Here is a 17542-nt window from a genome sequence, read left to right on the forward strand (position 1 = left end):
TGAACAAAGCTATATTGCTCGCTATAGTTAGTTATACACACTCCTTTTTGCTGTATATAAGTTGTAAACATATGGATAAAATTCTTGGCTTAACACATATTTCAGAAATCCAACATACTTTTTGAGTTAGGACAAAGGAAAACTTAAGAAATTTCCATTAGATTATCATAATACAGCAAAAACTGAATTAGTATATCTGCTTTTAAGTTAATATCTCCCATTTTTTAAAGACTTCCATTTTAGGTTACAGCTAAAATGATTTTTTTAATAGGTTGTCAAATATACAGTTATTAGAATTATCAAAATATCACTTATAAAAATTGGTATATCACATTAGATGATTCTATAAAATAAAATCACACATTGACAATAACCCCTGCAGTCCAAGAACACTCCATCAATAGTACAAATTACAAAAACATTAAGAGACATTTAAACCAAAAAGTAACTCTGACTAGACTAAATACATTCATTCATCAAGTACAATAAACTTAGCATAGTCACTGACAACACAAGTTTAGGTGCAATTTCACATGCTTTCACAAATCTTCCAGTACAGCTCCCATAGTAAAGTGTCTTTGTGCACGCCATTTTCATTTATATTTAGGTGCATCATATGTCATCCTTAAGACTATTTCACTTCATAATTAAACTTGTTAATATATATTGTAAGAGAACACCAGGTTAAAATTTAGCCCTAATGATGACAAAGTTTAACAATTAAAAAAATTCTTGAGAGTATATTTTAATTTGTTTAATCGCATGAATACTATTTCCTCTTACTATGCTATCAAAATAATTTAAACATGAACTCCTCAAAAATGGAAACTCCATCCTTCCTAAAATATTAACAAGCATTTTAAGTAACAATAAAATTATCCTGTAAGTCAAACAGTAAATTTCACATTCATTGCCAAATTTAAAATACCAGTGATTTGAAGATTGAGGCCTAAAACATTAGTACTAAATTATAAAATACAATGTAAAAAATGTGCAGTAAATTGCTTGTGAAAATATAATGGGATATTTCTCACAGTAATATTAAAGCACTACTCTAAATGGACAGTTTATGTAAACGTGCCTTTACCAACAAGCAAGAAAACTGAAAAATTGAGGCCTTTATATGCTATATATTACTATCTGAACTCAAAGCCAAATAGAGGTTACAATACTGCAAAGTACTATTTTCAACCTCTCTAACATTGTTAGTTGCTTCATCTCAACTCAATAATTATTACCTTATCTTTACACAAACTCAAATGCTAGTTAACTTTATCATCTTGAAATAAATATTTCTCTGTATCTCTATTTTAATTCAGTCCCCAACCCCATGCCATTTAGACAGAATGCTGGAAATAGGGCTTTGTCTGATTAGTTCACAACTGTATATTCAGGGGCTAAAAATGGTTAGCATACGGTAAATATCCAGTATTTTTGAATCTATATAATAAAGCCTAAGTGACAGTTATGGCGGAATGACCAGAACCACCGGTCGCTATGATGAGCACTGACCACCAGGGGGCAGATGCTCAATGCAGGAGCTTCCCCCTGGTGGTCAGTACATTCTCACAGGGGGAGCACTGCCCAGCCAGAAGCTTGGCTCATGGCTGGCGAGTGCAGTGATGGTGGCGGGACCCTCCCCCACCTCCGCGGCAGTGCTAAGGAGCACTGAGCTGAGCAGTAAGGAGGAGCAAGCCGAGCAGTAAGGAGCAGTGAGCAGGCAGGCAGTAAGGAGCAAGGGGTCCTGGACTGCGAGAGGGATATCCCAGACTGCGAGAGGGCGCAGGCCTGGCTGAGGGACACACCCCCTCCAGTGCACACATTCCGTGCACCGGGCCTCTAGTGAACTAATAAGAAGCCTGACCTACATGGGCAACTCTACTTGTTTTCCCAAAGCATTAATAGGCAATTTACCTCTTTGCACAACCAAACTAACAATTTTTTAAAAGAAACTGATATCTACGCTGTGATAACATAGAATGTAATGGAAAGACAACTGAAGCTACACATATATCAAATCAAGGTTAAAGGCACTGGATCAGAAAGATTATTACAAAGCATGGTAAATAATTTTTAAAGCAAATCAAGTTTTAAAGTATCAAATGTTGAACTGCTATGAGAAAATGGTACTAAAATAATGCTTTAAAATAGTTGAGAAAATTTCTATAATTTCACACATAAAATTCTTTCATTGTTTTACCATTTTCTTTCATCCTACGTGTGTTCTATATTCCAAATCCTAGAAACAAATGTTTTCAGTTGCATGAAACAAGAAAAATGCAACTGAATTATCTTTGAAAATTAATTTTTTTCTTCAGTTATGTTTTAAATTGATAGACATTATAGAGATATGAAGAACATCATCTTGAAAATCATAAAACAGTAAATTATACTGTCAAAATAAAATTTAAAAAGTTCTTAGTTGAATAGTCTAAAGCCCCACAATAGCAAAATGTAGTGTAAGAGGCATAGTAAGTACAATCTTTCCATACACATAAAGAATAATGAATACTGAATTGAAAATACCACAAGCTCCATGTTAGAGGTATGTAATATACACATTTTTACAGCTGTTTCTTGAAAAACTATTTAGATAAAATATTTAGCATTTATCAATTTTTTTATTTGAACCTATGCAACTTCCATCCATATTAAAATATCAATTAGTGTAAATACTTTCTTATAAAACTATTATACAATTTCAATTTTTATTAGAGAAATGTAATATTCACTCCCCATAACTTCTTAAAGTTCTTTTTATTAGTGCATTCCGTAAGAAATACACTGAAACCACTGTTTGTGTTTTCTAGTGGAAAAAAAGTGATAAATCTATTAATTCAAACTATATCCTTATTATGATTACTTCTCAAGCATTTACATGTTTAAATATGCTTGGTGAATAGTGATCATTCTATTCCCGCAGAGGTAAATTTCAGCATAATGCTAAATAACTGGACTAGACAGTAAAATAATCACATGTAGATTACATAAACAGGTAATTATTCTGTTATATGTAAGCTTACTTAAAGTAACATAAAACAAGCATTAGATAACAGTGATAAAAAATGTAAACAAACAAATGTTAATCCCTTCCCTGAAAAACAAAAGATAAAAGGGCTTCTTGTTTTATTCAAATAAACAAAATATTATCTATTTTATAAAAAAGGTAAGACACTGATTTTACAAAACTATATTTCCAAATATAGGTAAAGAAAATCTGGAATAGTTGACACACTTTATTGAGATAAAATGTGCAAAAAAATCTGATTAATACTTAAATGTATTAAATTCATTTTACATAGACTGATACCATTCCCTACAAAAAAAAACAACTTCTTGTTTTGTTCAGATTCAAAATAGTGTCCAATTATCTGAACTTAAGATTTAATGAGCCACTATCCAAATAACAACAACAGCAAAAAGTCTATAGTGTAGGAAAAATCAAGTAAAACTAAAACATTTCTATTAAGTATTACTTGAAATTCATCCCCACAAAAAAAAAAACAACAAAGGCTAATACCCATTTAGGCAGCAGAGAAAAATATGAAGTGCCTATATAAAACTTACAAATAAAAAAATTAAAAACAATCAAATTTTGCTATAACAAAATGCATATGAATTTCAAAGTTATTCGTGTTTAATAGATTTATTAAACTTAGAATTCACAGAGCATTTGTTTGTGCTCAGATATTTTGCAAAGTGCCCTCAGAGGGGCTTGGAAAGGTGACATAAACATAAAATTGTGATACTTTCCTCCATACTAAAAAAAAATTATTGGATTAAAAAATTTAATTTATAATTCTTAGGAGAAATTTGGGGGGGGGGGTGGTGTTGGGACACACTAACAATTCCCAGCTCTAAAACATTTTCCAAAGATGTGGCAAAACTATTAACTACTTAGATGTGTTATTAGTGAATCAAAATTCAAGCAATGGGAGCATAAACATCTAACATATTTGCAAATTCACTTTAAAGTTTTCAATAATAACTGGTTATTTTTAAAAACGTAAATATGAAACAGATAACACAGACTCTAATTTATCCAGGAAAAATAGCATTATCCCCCATCTATAAAATTAAATCATAATTTCTCTCTTGAACATAATATAAAACTATTTTGAGTAACAATGAAACAGAAGCATGGGTTTAGATATGCACCACTCTCTATGATGTACTAATTTACACAGTATGTTTAATAACACAATATTGGATGTTGTCCTTCACTGCATATTAAAATTTTGAGAAACATTATTTTTAGCAACATAGATTTACTCTACTGTTTAACTAAATGGACACAAAAATATATAAAATTTTTAAAAATTCAAGTTATTTTAAGGAGAAATAAGACCAAGTTTCAATCACCCACCTTTTTGAAGCTGCAGTTAGAGGAAAAGGCATAGAGTTTATAACACTTTTCACAATATAGTAAATATATATTCCAATTTTCCCATAAATGAAAGATTTTAAAAGAAAAACATGTTTCTTCCAAGTAACTTGTCTCTTCTTGCCCTGGCAAGAATAATTATTAGTGCCCTTAATTTCAAGATTTTTGTTGTTGTTGTCTGTTTCAGTTACCTTTTTCATGAAGTATAAACATGTTGAAATATGAGTAATAAAAAAGGGAAAATCTGCGTTTGGAATAAAATAATTCAAAATCATTTCACTAAGAAGCACCTTTAGATATGCTGGTCTAAATTTTAATATAAAACCTAAACAGTACTTATTTCTGAAGTAGAATTTTCTCCAGTTTTAATAACTTCAAAAAGTAATACTAAGGACATCAACCTGTGCTTTCTAGATTTTTGAAAGTATTCTCATAATGTAAAGAGTTTAGATATGGCTCATTGTCACAGTTGGGTGGACAGAGATTTCATGATAAATTGGCTACAGAAAACTAAACTCTTAATGACTGAATGTTTTGCATTTTGCTTGAGCCAAATAGATGTTTAAATCATGTACCACCACATTCCCTGCTTAACATTCCAAAGTTTCTTTATTCTTCATAGTTTTCTAATGAACAAATAATTAGTTTTCCTGAGTAAGATTATAAAAAAGTTAACCCTTCTACCAAAAGTGTAAAGACAAATAAAATGCCGACTCACAATACAAATTGTTTACATAGCATTACAAGTGCAGAGATACTGACTGCTGCTCTTCACAATGATTGCCCCACCCCTTAAAAAGACTGCAGCAAAGGATTCAATTGTCCAAAATACTCTGAAGTACAGTTATTAAATTCTTCAGTCCATAAACATATCCCTCATCTATTGTGTTGCTAGGGAAAACATGAGCAGAATCTATCATTCGCACTTCTACTTCCGCAATCTTTTGGCAACCAGTGGGAAGATGGTAGAAAACTTTTTCCAGTTGGGAAAGTACATTTCCATTTAAATGTTCCTGTGACAAGCTTTTCCACCCATTGTCTTGCTCTATATTTTCAACTTTCAATGAAGTCTGACTGTGATGCTTTCTTGAATACATTATTCTGTGACGAGCATCCATCTTGGACAAGCTTTTGCCTACTGAAGCCTCCATTTTTCCATTTGTTGTGGAACTTAACACTTGAAAGTTATTATACTCCAGTACGTCTGTGTCCGAGAGTTGTCCTTTGGACAAAAACTTTTCTGCCAAAGTTCTGTCATTTGATTTTGTAGTAGTTGGATGAGATGAACCTTCATAAACAAACAGTAATGAACTTGCATGAAAGTTAAGCTGCTTCTGGCTTTCAAACCACTGCAGAATTCTCTCAGTCTTCTGAATACTGGCAGCAACAGCATCTTTTCTTAAGCAGAATCCATTATGAAAAAACCTGGAAACTCCTTCCTTTAGAGTTTCTTTTGTTAAGCTTCTTCCATAGTGCTGGTTTTGTGTCTCCTAGCTATCAGAATGAACATGATAAACCCTCATGCCAAGCACCAAGAACCCAATCTCTTCCATTAATGGGTACTTGCTGACCTGTTGCTGAATCTTCTCAGATGAGGCAAAAGGATCATAGCTTTTTCGCCCTATCTTTACATCCATTATACAGGGCTTATTAAATTTATGGGTCACATCTTCTAGTTTTAGGTATAAATCATTTGGTGCAGTGGGAGGTGACCAGATGCCGTAATATTTTGGCAAATATTTTCGTAGCTCTAAAAGAACACCATCGGTACAATCAGCAGCATAAACCATATTATAGAATTCTAACTCTCTTGGGCCCCTTGGAGGTGGCTGTAGCTTTTCAAAACTGTGCCATCGGGATGTTGCAAGATACCCATTTTGTCCTTCCCGTACATGTGCCCGGCCACCTGATGCGAGAGGGGCACGGAGCCGTTGAGGAAGCGGAGCGTGCCGCCCGCCGGTTTCGGGGTGCTCTCGGAGTCCGCCTCGCTGGCTGGTGGGGTCCGCACATCTAGGGGACCGGGCGCCTCGAGCCGAAGCCGGGACGGTGGCCCCATTGCCATCACGGAAAGCGGAAGCTGTAGCGGCGAGGGCAGAAGGGGAGAGAGAGGGCGGAGGGAGAGCGCCCTGGAGAACCGGGGGTCGCTCAGGCTGGGCAGCAAGGAGGCCCGTGGGTTCCCGCGGCGGGTGCCCGCTGAGGCCCGGAGAGGGGACCCATGACGCCGCGGAGGCGCGGGCGCTGCCCTCCCAACTGCACGGAGCGCGGCTCCCGGCTCCTGCTCTCTGCCACTGCGGACGTCAGCCCCGGAGACGGAACCCAGTGGAGGAGCGGCGGTGGCGCCCCGCGCTCCTTGGGGCCTGGCGGCCTAAAATGATTTTTTATGTGAAGTTTTATGAAAGAACAGAAGCTAACAAATAGGTTGTTCATAACCATAGAGACTACTTAAAAATAATAAAAGTAGAAATAAATCCTATAATCAAGAAAATGCCACTTGTCTTATCAGAAAAAAACCAAAAACTGCCAATAAGGTATTTTCCAATACGTTAAATATAGATGGAATTTATAATAACTAAGTTTCATGATACGTTGTTTATTACTTCTGAATGCTTATGTTTTAATTTCAAAGTAATGATTACTTCAAAATAAAGCGAAGGTGTTTAGTATTTTATAATTTCACTAGGGGCCCGGTGCATGAAATTCGTGCACTGGGTGTGTGTGGGGGGGAGTGTCCCTCAGCCCAGCCTGCCCCCTCTCACATACTGGGAGCCCTCAGGCGTTGACCCCCATCACCCTCCAATCGCAGGATCCGCCCCTTGCCCAGGCCTGATGCCTCTGGCCTAGGCATCCGGCCCGGGCAGAGGGGACCTGCAGTGGCAGCGGGGGGCGCCACGAACGCGCAGGCTCCGCCCCTGCCCCTACAGGAAGCCTCTGGCTGAGGCGTCCGGCCCGGGCAGCGGGGACCCGCAGCTGCAGCGGCCCCGCGATCGCGGGCTCCGCTTTAGGCCCAGGCAAGGGACCCCTAGCTCCTGGGACTGCCAGCTTCGACCGTGCCCAGCTCCCATCGCTGGCTCCACCCCTACTTCCTGCTATCACTGGCCAGGGCGGAAAAGGCGCCCGATTCTCCGATCATGGCTGTGGGGCCCCCCAGCTCTTAGCTCCCCCCTGGGTTTCTGATCACTGTCAGTGGCAGGGGGCTTCTTCCTGCTTTCCCTTTCGCCTCCCTGCATTGTGCCTACATATGCAAATTAACCGCCATCCTGTTGGCAGTTAACTGCCAATCTTAGTTGGCAGTTAATTTGCATATAGCCCTGATTAGCCAATGAAAAGGGTAGCTCGTACGCCAATTACCATTTTTCTCTTTTATTAGTGTAGATTATTTAATACATTTCAGACCTCCAAGAAAACTCAGATCACGGATTACAAAACAGTCAGCCTTCAGAGTATATTTTGTCTGACAGGCAAAATGGTTGTTAACTTCTTAAAATAGAATACCTTCATGTAGTACTTACTTGCTCTAGTTGCCCACCTTCCCACATCATCACCTGCTAGGCATGTGAGATTGACACCCCATTTTTAATATTATAAACCCGATATTTAACTATAAATTTGTTACATTCAGAAAGCAAAAATTCAAATGTTATATACTTCATGCTAAATGTTACTAGTTATTTCTAATTGGGGAAAAATAGATTCAACCAAAAAGGTCTCATTTACATAATACTTCCTTGCATATGAAATTATCAAACCCATTTGTATAGATGAGTACTATTTTCCTAGAAGGAATACTGTTACGTGTAACCTGAAATCTGAGTTAGATAAATCACACCAAAAAGCATTATATACTGATTTTTACTATAAAGTCTTGTCTCCCAAAGAGTAGCTTTTGACTTTATCCATACATGTATTACAAAAATTCTCAAATACCTGATTGAGTTAAGGAAAGATGACCTTAAAAGGCTAACAAGACAGCGGACTCTCATAGCCAGTTAGCCTGGAGGTCAAATCACCCCCGGTATTGCCGACAACAATCAAGGCTTAACTACAACAAGACTGCGCACAAAGACCACTAGGGGGTGCACCAAGAAAGCATAAAAAATGCGGAGACAAAGAAACAGGACAAAACTGTCAATGGAGGATATTGAGTTCAGAACCACACTTTTAAGGTCTCTCAAGAACTGTCTAGAAGCCGCCGATAAATGTAGTGAGATCCTCAAGAAATCTAATGAGACCCTCGATGTTATGATAAAAAACCAACTAGAAATTAAGCATACACGGACTGAAATAATGAATGCTATACAGACTCCCAACAGCAGACCAGAGGAGCGCAAGAATCAAGGCAAAGATTTGAAATGCGAAGAAGCAAAAAACACCCAACTGGAAAAACAAAATGAAAAAAGAATCCGAAAATACGAAGATAGTGTAAGGAGCCTCTGGGACAGCTTCAAGCGTACCAACATCAGAATTATAGGGGTATCAGAAGAAGAGAGAGAGCAAGATATTGAAAACCTATTTGAAGAAATAATGACAGAAAACTTCCCCCACCTGGTGAAAGAAATGGACGTACAGGTCCAGGAAGCGCAGAGAACCCCAAATAAAAGGAATCCAAAGAGGACCACACCAAGACACATCATAATTAAAATGCCAAGAGCAAAAGACAAAGAGAGAATCTTAAAAGCAGCAAGAGAAAGAAACTCAGTTACCTACAAGGGAATACCCATATGACTGTCAGCTGATTTCTCAACAGAAACTTTGCAGGCCAGAAGGGAATGGCAAGAAATATTCAAAGTGATGAATGCCAAGAACCTACAACCAAGATTACTTTATCCAGCAAAGCTATCATTCAGAACTGAAGGTCAGATAAAGAGCTTCACAGATAAGGAAAAGCTAAAGGAGTTCATCACCACCAAACCAGTATATGAAATGCTGAAAGGTATCCTTTAAGAAGAGGAAGAAGAAGAAAAAGGTAAAGATACAAATTATGAACAACAAACATGCATCTATCAACAAGTGAATCTAAGAATCAAGTGAATAAATAATCTGGTGATCATAATAGAATCAGGGACATAGAAAGGGAATGGACTGACTATTCTTGGGGGGGAAAGGGGTGTGGGAGATGCGGGAAGAGACTGGACAAAAATCGTGCACCTATGGATGAGGACAGTGTGTGGGGAGTGAGGGCGGAGGGTGGGGCGGGAACTGGGAGTAGGGGAGTTATGGGGGGAAAAAAGAGGAACAAATGTAATAATCTGAACAATAAAGATTTAATTTTAAAAAAAAGTCAATGGGAAAAAAAAGGCTAACAAAATAACAAATAAAAGAGACTTTGTTTTAATCCTAGAGAATGAAGCAAAAAAGAGAAAGATCTTGTAAGACAAATTTGAAAAGAGGAAGTATTTGAAGTAAATTTGTCCTTGGACCCTTTTTCATTGCTACTCCTTCAACTTGTACAAGTTAAAGAATAAGAGCGGTCCCAAACTGTTCCCTAGTGGAAAAACCTGCAAGGAAAGCAAAGCAGCTGAGCAGTGAAGGAGAAAACACAACAAAGTTGTAAAAATGTGTAGTTATGAAAATAATCAAGAAATTATGGTATTAATTCCATTCTGAAGCTTAAGAAACAGCAAGTAGTAACATGAATTAGACATTATTAATCTATTGGATCTTTTCATTTTTAACATTTATTTTTTGTTAGGTCTTTTTACATTACATACAAGTAAAAGGCTAATCTGTAATTGTTTAGGTTCAAAGCTGATAGGGAACACCTACTTACCTTTGAATTTGTGTCATCTCTTAAAGCTTAACATCTGATTCCCATCTAAAAAAAATACACGATTGAGACAAAACAAAATCCTCAGTCATTAAAAAAAGCTTCTTAGCTGCATTTTGATGGGATCATAAAAAAACTTCACAGCATTAATCCCATCAATACCAAGTTACTGCAGTCAAGTTTATAAGTGTTAATTAAATTTGCTGTCACCATCCCCACACTTTATTGCAGTGACAGAAAGACTGAGTCATTTCATTTCTTCAAGAAAAATTACACATGTGGTTACTGGAAGCTTTTTAAAAACAGTATATTTTAATTGATTTCAGAGAGGAAGGGAGAGAGAGATAGAAACATCAATGATGAGAGAGAATCATTGATCTGCTGCCTCTTGCATGACCCCTACTGGGGATCGAGCCCACAATCTGAGCATGTGCCCTTGACTGCATTCGAACCTGGGACCCTTCAGTCTGCAGGCCAACGTTCTATCCACTGAGCCAAACCAGCTAGGGTGGTTACTGAAAGCTTTTAAAAAAACATTTTAAGATTTATTTCAACAGTGTTCAGGGTCCTATATTAATAAAAATATAAGCAAACTAGAGGCCGCGAGGCTGTGGTGGGCACAGGGGCAGGTTTTGGCCCATCCTCCGTGTCCCTGCTGGCCCCTCCCTCAGTCCCCTGTCTGCCAGCAGCCCTGCTTGCCACTGCTCGAATCCACTGAAGGTGCGGAGCAATTGGGGCCAGTGCCAGCAGCAGGTGAGAGCAGAGCCGCTGTTCGAAGGTGCGAGTGGAGCTGGCACCATCAGTGGGTGCCAGTGGCAGCTGCTGCCCCGATCACTCCTCAGGAGCAGGGGGAGGTGAAGAAGCCCTGAGGGACATTCAGGGCTGGCAGCCACCGCTCGCACCTGCTGAAGGTGCCAAGTGATTGGGGCAGGGGCTGGCGCCGGGCACTGGCAGGGGGTGCAAGCAGCAGCTCCAGTGCCAGCAGTGGGTGCGAGCAGGTCTGGAGCCGGCAGCAGGTGCAAGCCCTGGGCAGGACTGCAGCGCATAGGAGCAAAGAATTTTCAGTACACACCAGAGGTTCGCCCTGATGACAGTGAATGGCGCCCCGCCTTGGACTGGCGCCCCCACTCACCTGTTCCACCATCCCGCCACAGCCAACGCCCGCCATGTTCTGCGCTTTGCCACCTGCTGCCTGTGGTGGTCAGTGGACATCATGGTGACCGGTTGTTCGGTTGTTCCGTCATTCGGTCTATTTGCATCTTAGGGTATTATATATACAGATAGGGTTGCATCTTGGTCTGTGAATGATGTTCTTGACAATGGACTTATAAGTATTTTTAAAATACCACTAAGAGGACACTGGTTAAAGTTTATCTCTGACACAATTTTTTGAGAAACCTGTTAGCAGCTTTGCCATAAAACTGATTTAAGGTAGTTGTGTTTTTCATTAATGTTTAGAGCAATCTAGCACTTGCTATGAATTATTCATATTGGCACACTGTACTAAAATATAATTGTGCAACATTTTGTAAACTAGTTGAAATTTCCAGTAGCTCTGTTCACTAAGCCATATGCATGTCTCATATATGCAAGTCTTAATAGGTTTTTTTGATACTCTTTGCCAATTACAATGGGAGGATAATCTGCCTGTATTATCTTTATTGGCATTTGTAAAATATGAGATACAGATTTTAGCTCAAGCTGACTTCCTCATGCAGCTGTGTATATAATGCCATCACAGTACTTTCCGAATTCTTCTGAAGTATACATATCTCCTGTATTAGGATTTGTTAAAAATGGCAGAAAGTCTTCCACATGGCTTTGCATATACTTAGCAGTTTAATTACTTAAGGCAGCTATAGTCAGAGGGCATTTCTGTTCTTTCAATTGATCTTAAATGGCTCTCTACATGCAGTGGCTATCAGATGGAATCTTTAATTTCTGTCTAGCTGCCAGTATTTGAGGAAGTTTTTTACTTTCTATACATCTACTAGTAGCTCCATCTAAGTTCTCAATTTCAGCTTCAGCTATCCTTTCTTCTCTTTTTCCAGTGCAGCTTTTTTGTCCCATCTCTTTTGTGCTGTTGATATCTGAGGTGGCTGATTCTTAAGAACCAAGTTTGAAATGTTAACAGCATCAGACTTTTACTCTCCCTAGAAGTTAGCTTAAATTGCTCCAGTTTCTATGTTTCTGTTCCATTTCTGATTCCAACTTAGCAACATCTTCATTGAGTTGTTTCCTCCTCTTTTTGTCATTTTTCAGAACAGCATTCTTCATACCTTGAATTTTGGCTTGCAACTCCTCCTTCTCTTTGTAATGCCTCCTCATCAACGGCTCCTCTTGATCAACGCCTTCTGCTGAGACTCTAGATATTTACATTACTTACGAAGTGACCATCCTGATAAATCTAGTAGCCATCTGGCACCATACATAGTTATTACAATATTATTTACTATATTCCCTGTGCTGTACTTGACTTTTTTTATAACTGGCAATCTGCACATTTAAATCCCTTCCCATTTTTTCATCCATTCCTCCAAGTCTCCTCCCATCTGAAAACCATCAAAATATCTTCTGTATCTATGAATTTGTTTCTGTTTTGCTTATTCATTTATCTTATTTTTTTTAGATTCCACATATAAATGAAATCATATAACATTTGTCTTTCTCTGACTCATTTCACTTAGCATAATACCCTCTAGGTCCATCTGTGTTGTCGAAAAAGGCAAGATATCATTCTTTTTTATGGCTGAGTCATATTCCATCTTCTTTATCGATTTGTCTGTCAGTGGGTACCTAGGTTGCTTCCCTATCTTGGCTATCAACACTAATAAAAGAGAAAAATGGTAATTGGCGTACGAGCTACCCTTTTCATTGGCTAATCAGGGCTATATGCAAATTAACTGCCAACTAAGATTGGCAGTTAACTGACAACTAAGATTGGCAGTTAACTGCCAACAAGATGGCGGTTAATTTGCATACGTAGGCACAATGCAGGGAGGCGAAAGGGAAAGCAGGAAGAAGCCCCCTGCCACTGACAGTGATCGGAAACCCAGGGGGGAGCTAAGAGCTGGGGGGCAGGGCAAAGGCGGCCCTGGGGCCGCCTTTGCCCTGCCCCCCAGCCATGATCAGAGAATCAGGTGCCTTTGCCGCCCTGGCCAGTGATAGCAGGAAGTAGGGGTGGAGCCAGCGATGGGAGCTGGGCACGGTCGAAGCTGGCAGTCCCGGGAGCTAGGGGTCCCTTGCCTGGGCCTAAAGCGGAGCCCAGGATCGCGGGGCCGCTGCAGCTGCGGGTCCCCGCTGCCCGAGCCGGACGCCTCAGCCAGAGGCGTCAGGCCTGGGCAAGGGGCCGATCCTGCGATTGGAGGGTGATGGGGGTCAACGCCTGAGGGCTCCCAGTATGTGAGAGGGGGCAGGCTGGGCTGAGGGACACTCCCCCCACACACACCCAGTGCACGAATTTCGTGCACCGGGCCCCTAGTTGTAAATAATGCTGCAGTGAACATAGGGATGCAAATGTCTTTTTGAGTTTGTGTTTTAGCTTTCTTAGGATAAATACCCAGAAGTAGAATTGCTGGGTCCTTCTTTGTCTATTGTAATAGCCTTTGTTTAAGTGTCTGTTTGTTATAAATAATGCTACCCCAACTTTTTATTTGTTTCCATTTGCATGAAATATTTTTTTCTACCTCTTTATTTTCAATTTTTGTTTGTCTTTTGACCTGAAGTGGCACTCCCGTAGACAGCATATGTTTGGGTCTTATATTTTTATCCATTTGGCCATCCTATGGCTATTGATTGGACCATTAATCCATTAACATTTAAAGTAATTATTGATAGACCTGGCTAGTGTGGCTCAGATGGTTGGAGTGTTGTCCCATACCAGTGAAAGCTTCCAGCACCCCCTCGAAAGCTTGAGGTTTCCTTTCCCGGGCAGGGCATATACTAGTACCTAGGTTTTGGGTCTGGTCCGGGGTTAGAGAATGTATGAGAGGCAACCAATCATTATTTCTCCCTCACATCAGTGTTTCTCTCTCTCTCTCTCTCTCTCTCTCTCTCTCTCTCTCTCTCTCTCTCTTCCCCTTCTCTCTAAAAAACTGTAAAGTAATTAATAGGTATGCAGTTATTGCTATTTTATTATTTATATTTTTTTATCTTATTTTTTGTAAAAACTGATTCGGTAGTGATGAACTTCTTTAACTATTTCTTATCTGGGAAGCTCTTTATTTGTCCTTCAATTCTATATGATAGCCTTACTGGATAGAGGAATCTTCGTTGCAGGTTCTTCCTTTTCCTCACAGTGAATGTTTTATGCTAATTCCTTCTGGCTTCAAAGTTTTTGTTGAGAAATTAGCTGACAATCTATGGGAGCTCCCTTTGTAGGTCACTAAGTGGCTTTTTCTTGCTATTTACTTATTTATTTATTGTTAATCCTTACCAGAGGATATTTACCCATTAATTTTAATCAGTTAATTATATTTTTTGTTAATCCTCACCTGAGGATATTTTTCCATTGATTTTTAGAGAGAGTGGAAGGGATGAGAGAGAGAGATATAGAGAGAAACATCGATGTGAGAGAGCCACATCCATTGGTTGCTTCCTGCACGTGCTCAAACCAGAGCCACAGATAGAACCTGCAATCGAGGTACGTGCCCTTGACTAGAATAGAACTGGAACTCTTCAATCTGCAAGGCTACACTCTATCCACTGAGCCAAACTGGGTTCTTTCTGCTTTTAAGATTCTATTTTCATCTCTAACCTTTGGCATAACATACATTCTGATGTATGTTAGTGTGAGTCTGTTTGGTTTCATCTTTTTTGGGACTCTGGACTTCCTGCACTTGTATCTATTTCCTTTGCCAGGTTAGGGAAGTTTTCCATCATTATTTCTTCAAATAAGTTGTCATTTCTTTGCTCTCTCTCTTCTCCTTCTAACACCCCCATGATGCGAATGAATGTTGGTACACTTGAGGTTGTTCCAGAGGTCCCTTAAGCTATCCTCATTTAAAAAATTCTTTTTTCTTTTTGCTGTTTTGATTGGGTGTTTTTTGTTACCCTACTTTCCAAATAGCTGATTCTGTCATCTGCTTCATCAAATTTACTGTTGATTTCATCTAATTTATTTTTTACTTTTAGTGATTGTATTCTTCATTTTTAACTGGTTCTTTTTTATGTTTTGTTTCCAATTTTTATGTTTCTTAACTCTTTGTTAAAGTTCTTACTGAGTTCATCTACTCTTCCCCTACATTCATTGAACATTCTTATAACCAGTGTTTCAAACTCTGCATCTGGTAGATTATTTGTCTCCATTTAGTTTAGTTTTCTTTAGTTTCCTCCTGTTCTTCCATTAGTGACATGTTTCTTTGTCTCCTCATTTTGGCTGCCTCCCTGTGTTTGTTTATATGTATTAGGTATATGTTTCATGTTTCCAGGCTTGATAGAGTAGCCTTACGTAGTAGGTGTCTTGTGAGGTCCAGTGGCACAGTCTCCCAGGTCACATGAGTTAGGTGCTCCCTTGTGTGGGTTTTGTGTGTCCTTCTATTGTAGTTGAGTCTTGATTGCTGTTGGCACTTCAGTGGGAGGGATTTACCCGCAGGCTGAATGGCTACGAGGAATGGTCATGATTACATCAGAGATGCTGTGTGCAGGGGTTGACCCCATGGAGCAAGATTTATGTTAGTGGGGCTCTAGTGCCTGCTGAGTTTGCCCTTTGGCAAGTCATTTGTAGAGGAGATTGGGTGGTCTGTTGTGGTCTGAAGTTAGTCACTGGGGATGTAGATTCTGGGGCCTCTTGGGATGGTCTCTGGTGCAGGCCAAGGTCAGCCACTGCCTATGCTATTCTTGGGCCACATGGTATGGGCTACGAAGTGATCTGCAAATGGTTGCTACTTGTGTTTGGCTTGAAGGTGCCTGGGAGAATCTAAGCTGCCATCTAAGGCTGGCTGGCACTAGTGCTGGGCTTGGGCCTTGCTTAACAAGAAGAATGGGGTACTCTGAGGCCAGCCAGTGCTTGTTAGGGGTTTGTGAACCTTTGAGAGATTTAGGAAAGTTCCCCAGCGCTAGCTGAGACAGGCTATTTAAATGGAAAAGTGGCTTGAGTTGGCCCACAAGTTGTGTGGGGTGGCATCTCAGAGATCAACAGGCAGGGCATTAGCCAGGTTGATGGATACTCAGACTTGGCACTGGCCTTTACCTCTAGGCTAGGTGGAGGTGGCTCAACAAAGGAACAGTGGCATCTGCCAGTGCTTTTGCCTGAGAGAAAGCTGCTCCTCTAGCCCTTGCTTTGAAGCCAGACTGTTCAGTTCCTTCCTGTATGTCCCTGGTGCTTTTTGAGTTGCTGCCCCTCCCACCCCCCCCACCCCCCCCAGTATTGCTACTCGAGAGCAAGTGAGTCAGTGAGTAAATCTGTGCACAGGCCCTTTTAGAGGAATGCAATGGTTTTCACAGCCACAGGTTATGGGATTTCTCTTCCTGGCATTGGAACCCTAGGCTGGGGAGCCTGGTATGGGGCTGGAACCCCTCACTACTCAGGAGGGACCTCTGCAGCTGAGTTATCCTTCCTGATTTTTAACTGCCACACATGGGTGTGGGACCCGCCCGTTTTGCATCTCCACCCCTTCTACTGGTCTTGATGTGGCTTCTTCTGTATATTTTTAGTTTTAGAACTTCTGTTCAGCTAGTCTTCAGGCGGTTCTCAATGATGGTCATTCCATAGTTTAGTTGTAATTTTGATGGGGGTGTGGGAGGAGGTGAGAGCACTGCATATACCTACTCTGCTGTTTTGACTGGAAGTCTTACTTGAGAAATTTTTAATTAAAAGGAAAGAATTAAACATTTTTGCTTTCCCAGTTAGAATAACTATCATCAATTGGTTGCCTCCTGTATATTAGGGTCATTTTTCTTTGTGGGATGATGATAATACAGAAAGTCATGAAATTATAAAATCACCATATTTACAGAGAAGTAAACAAGTATTTTCAGTGAATACTAAAACCATCATGTGAACATAGTATTTTCTTGGTGCCTAGATATCCCTGCAATATAGAAACATATCTTCTTAGATTCTCAGGGGCATCTTTCTGGAAAATAGTCAAAAAGTAAAAGCATCTCACTGATGGGTAAAATAATAGTTTTTCAGTACAGAGAAATATTAGTAAGGAATGTGGGGTGGTTTTTTTTTTTTTTTTATTGCTTAAAGTATTACAAAGGGTATTACATATGTATCCATTTTATCCCCCCGCCCTAGACAGTCCCCTAGCCTCCCCTATCCCCCAGTGTCTTATGTCCATTGGTTATGCTTATATGCATGCATACAAGTCCTTTAGTTGATCTCTTACCCGCCTACCTCCTGCCCCCCAACCCTCCCCGGCCTTCCCGCTGCAGTTTGACAATCTGTT

At 39.8% G+C, this 17542-nt stretch overlaps 1 protein-coding gene and 2 pseudogenes across 13 annotated transcripts in view; 1 reads left to right on the plus strand and 2 right to left on the minus strand.

Moving 5' to 3' along the window:
• The window catches only part of MYO9A (myosin IXA), a 483806-nt gene that overhangs the window by 210839 nt on the left and 255425 nt on the right, over positions 1-17542 (plus strand). The gene's annotated exons all lie outside the window — the stretch shown is intronic.
• Positions 911-6446, minus strand: LOC132212459 (inositol polyphosphate multikinase-like; annotated as a pseudogene).
• LOC132228226 (deubiquitinase OTUD6B-like) lies at positions 11682-12515 on the minus strand (annotated as a pseudogene).

The sequence above is a fragment of the Myotis daubentonii genome, chromosome 1, assembly GCF_963259705.1.
Source record: "Myotis daubentonii chromosome 1, mMyoDau2.1, whole genome shotgun sequence".
NCBI classification, from domain to species: Eukaryota; Metazoa; Chordata; class Mammalia; order Chiroptera; family Vespertilionidae; genus Myotis; species Myotis daubentonii.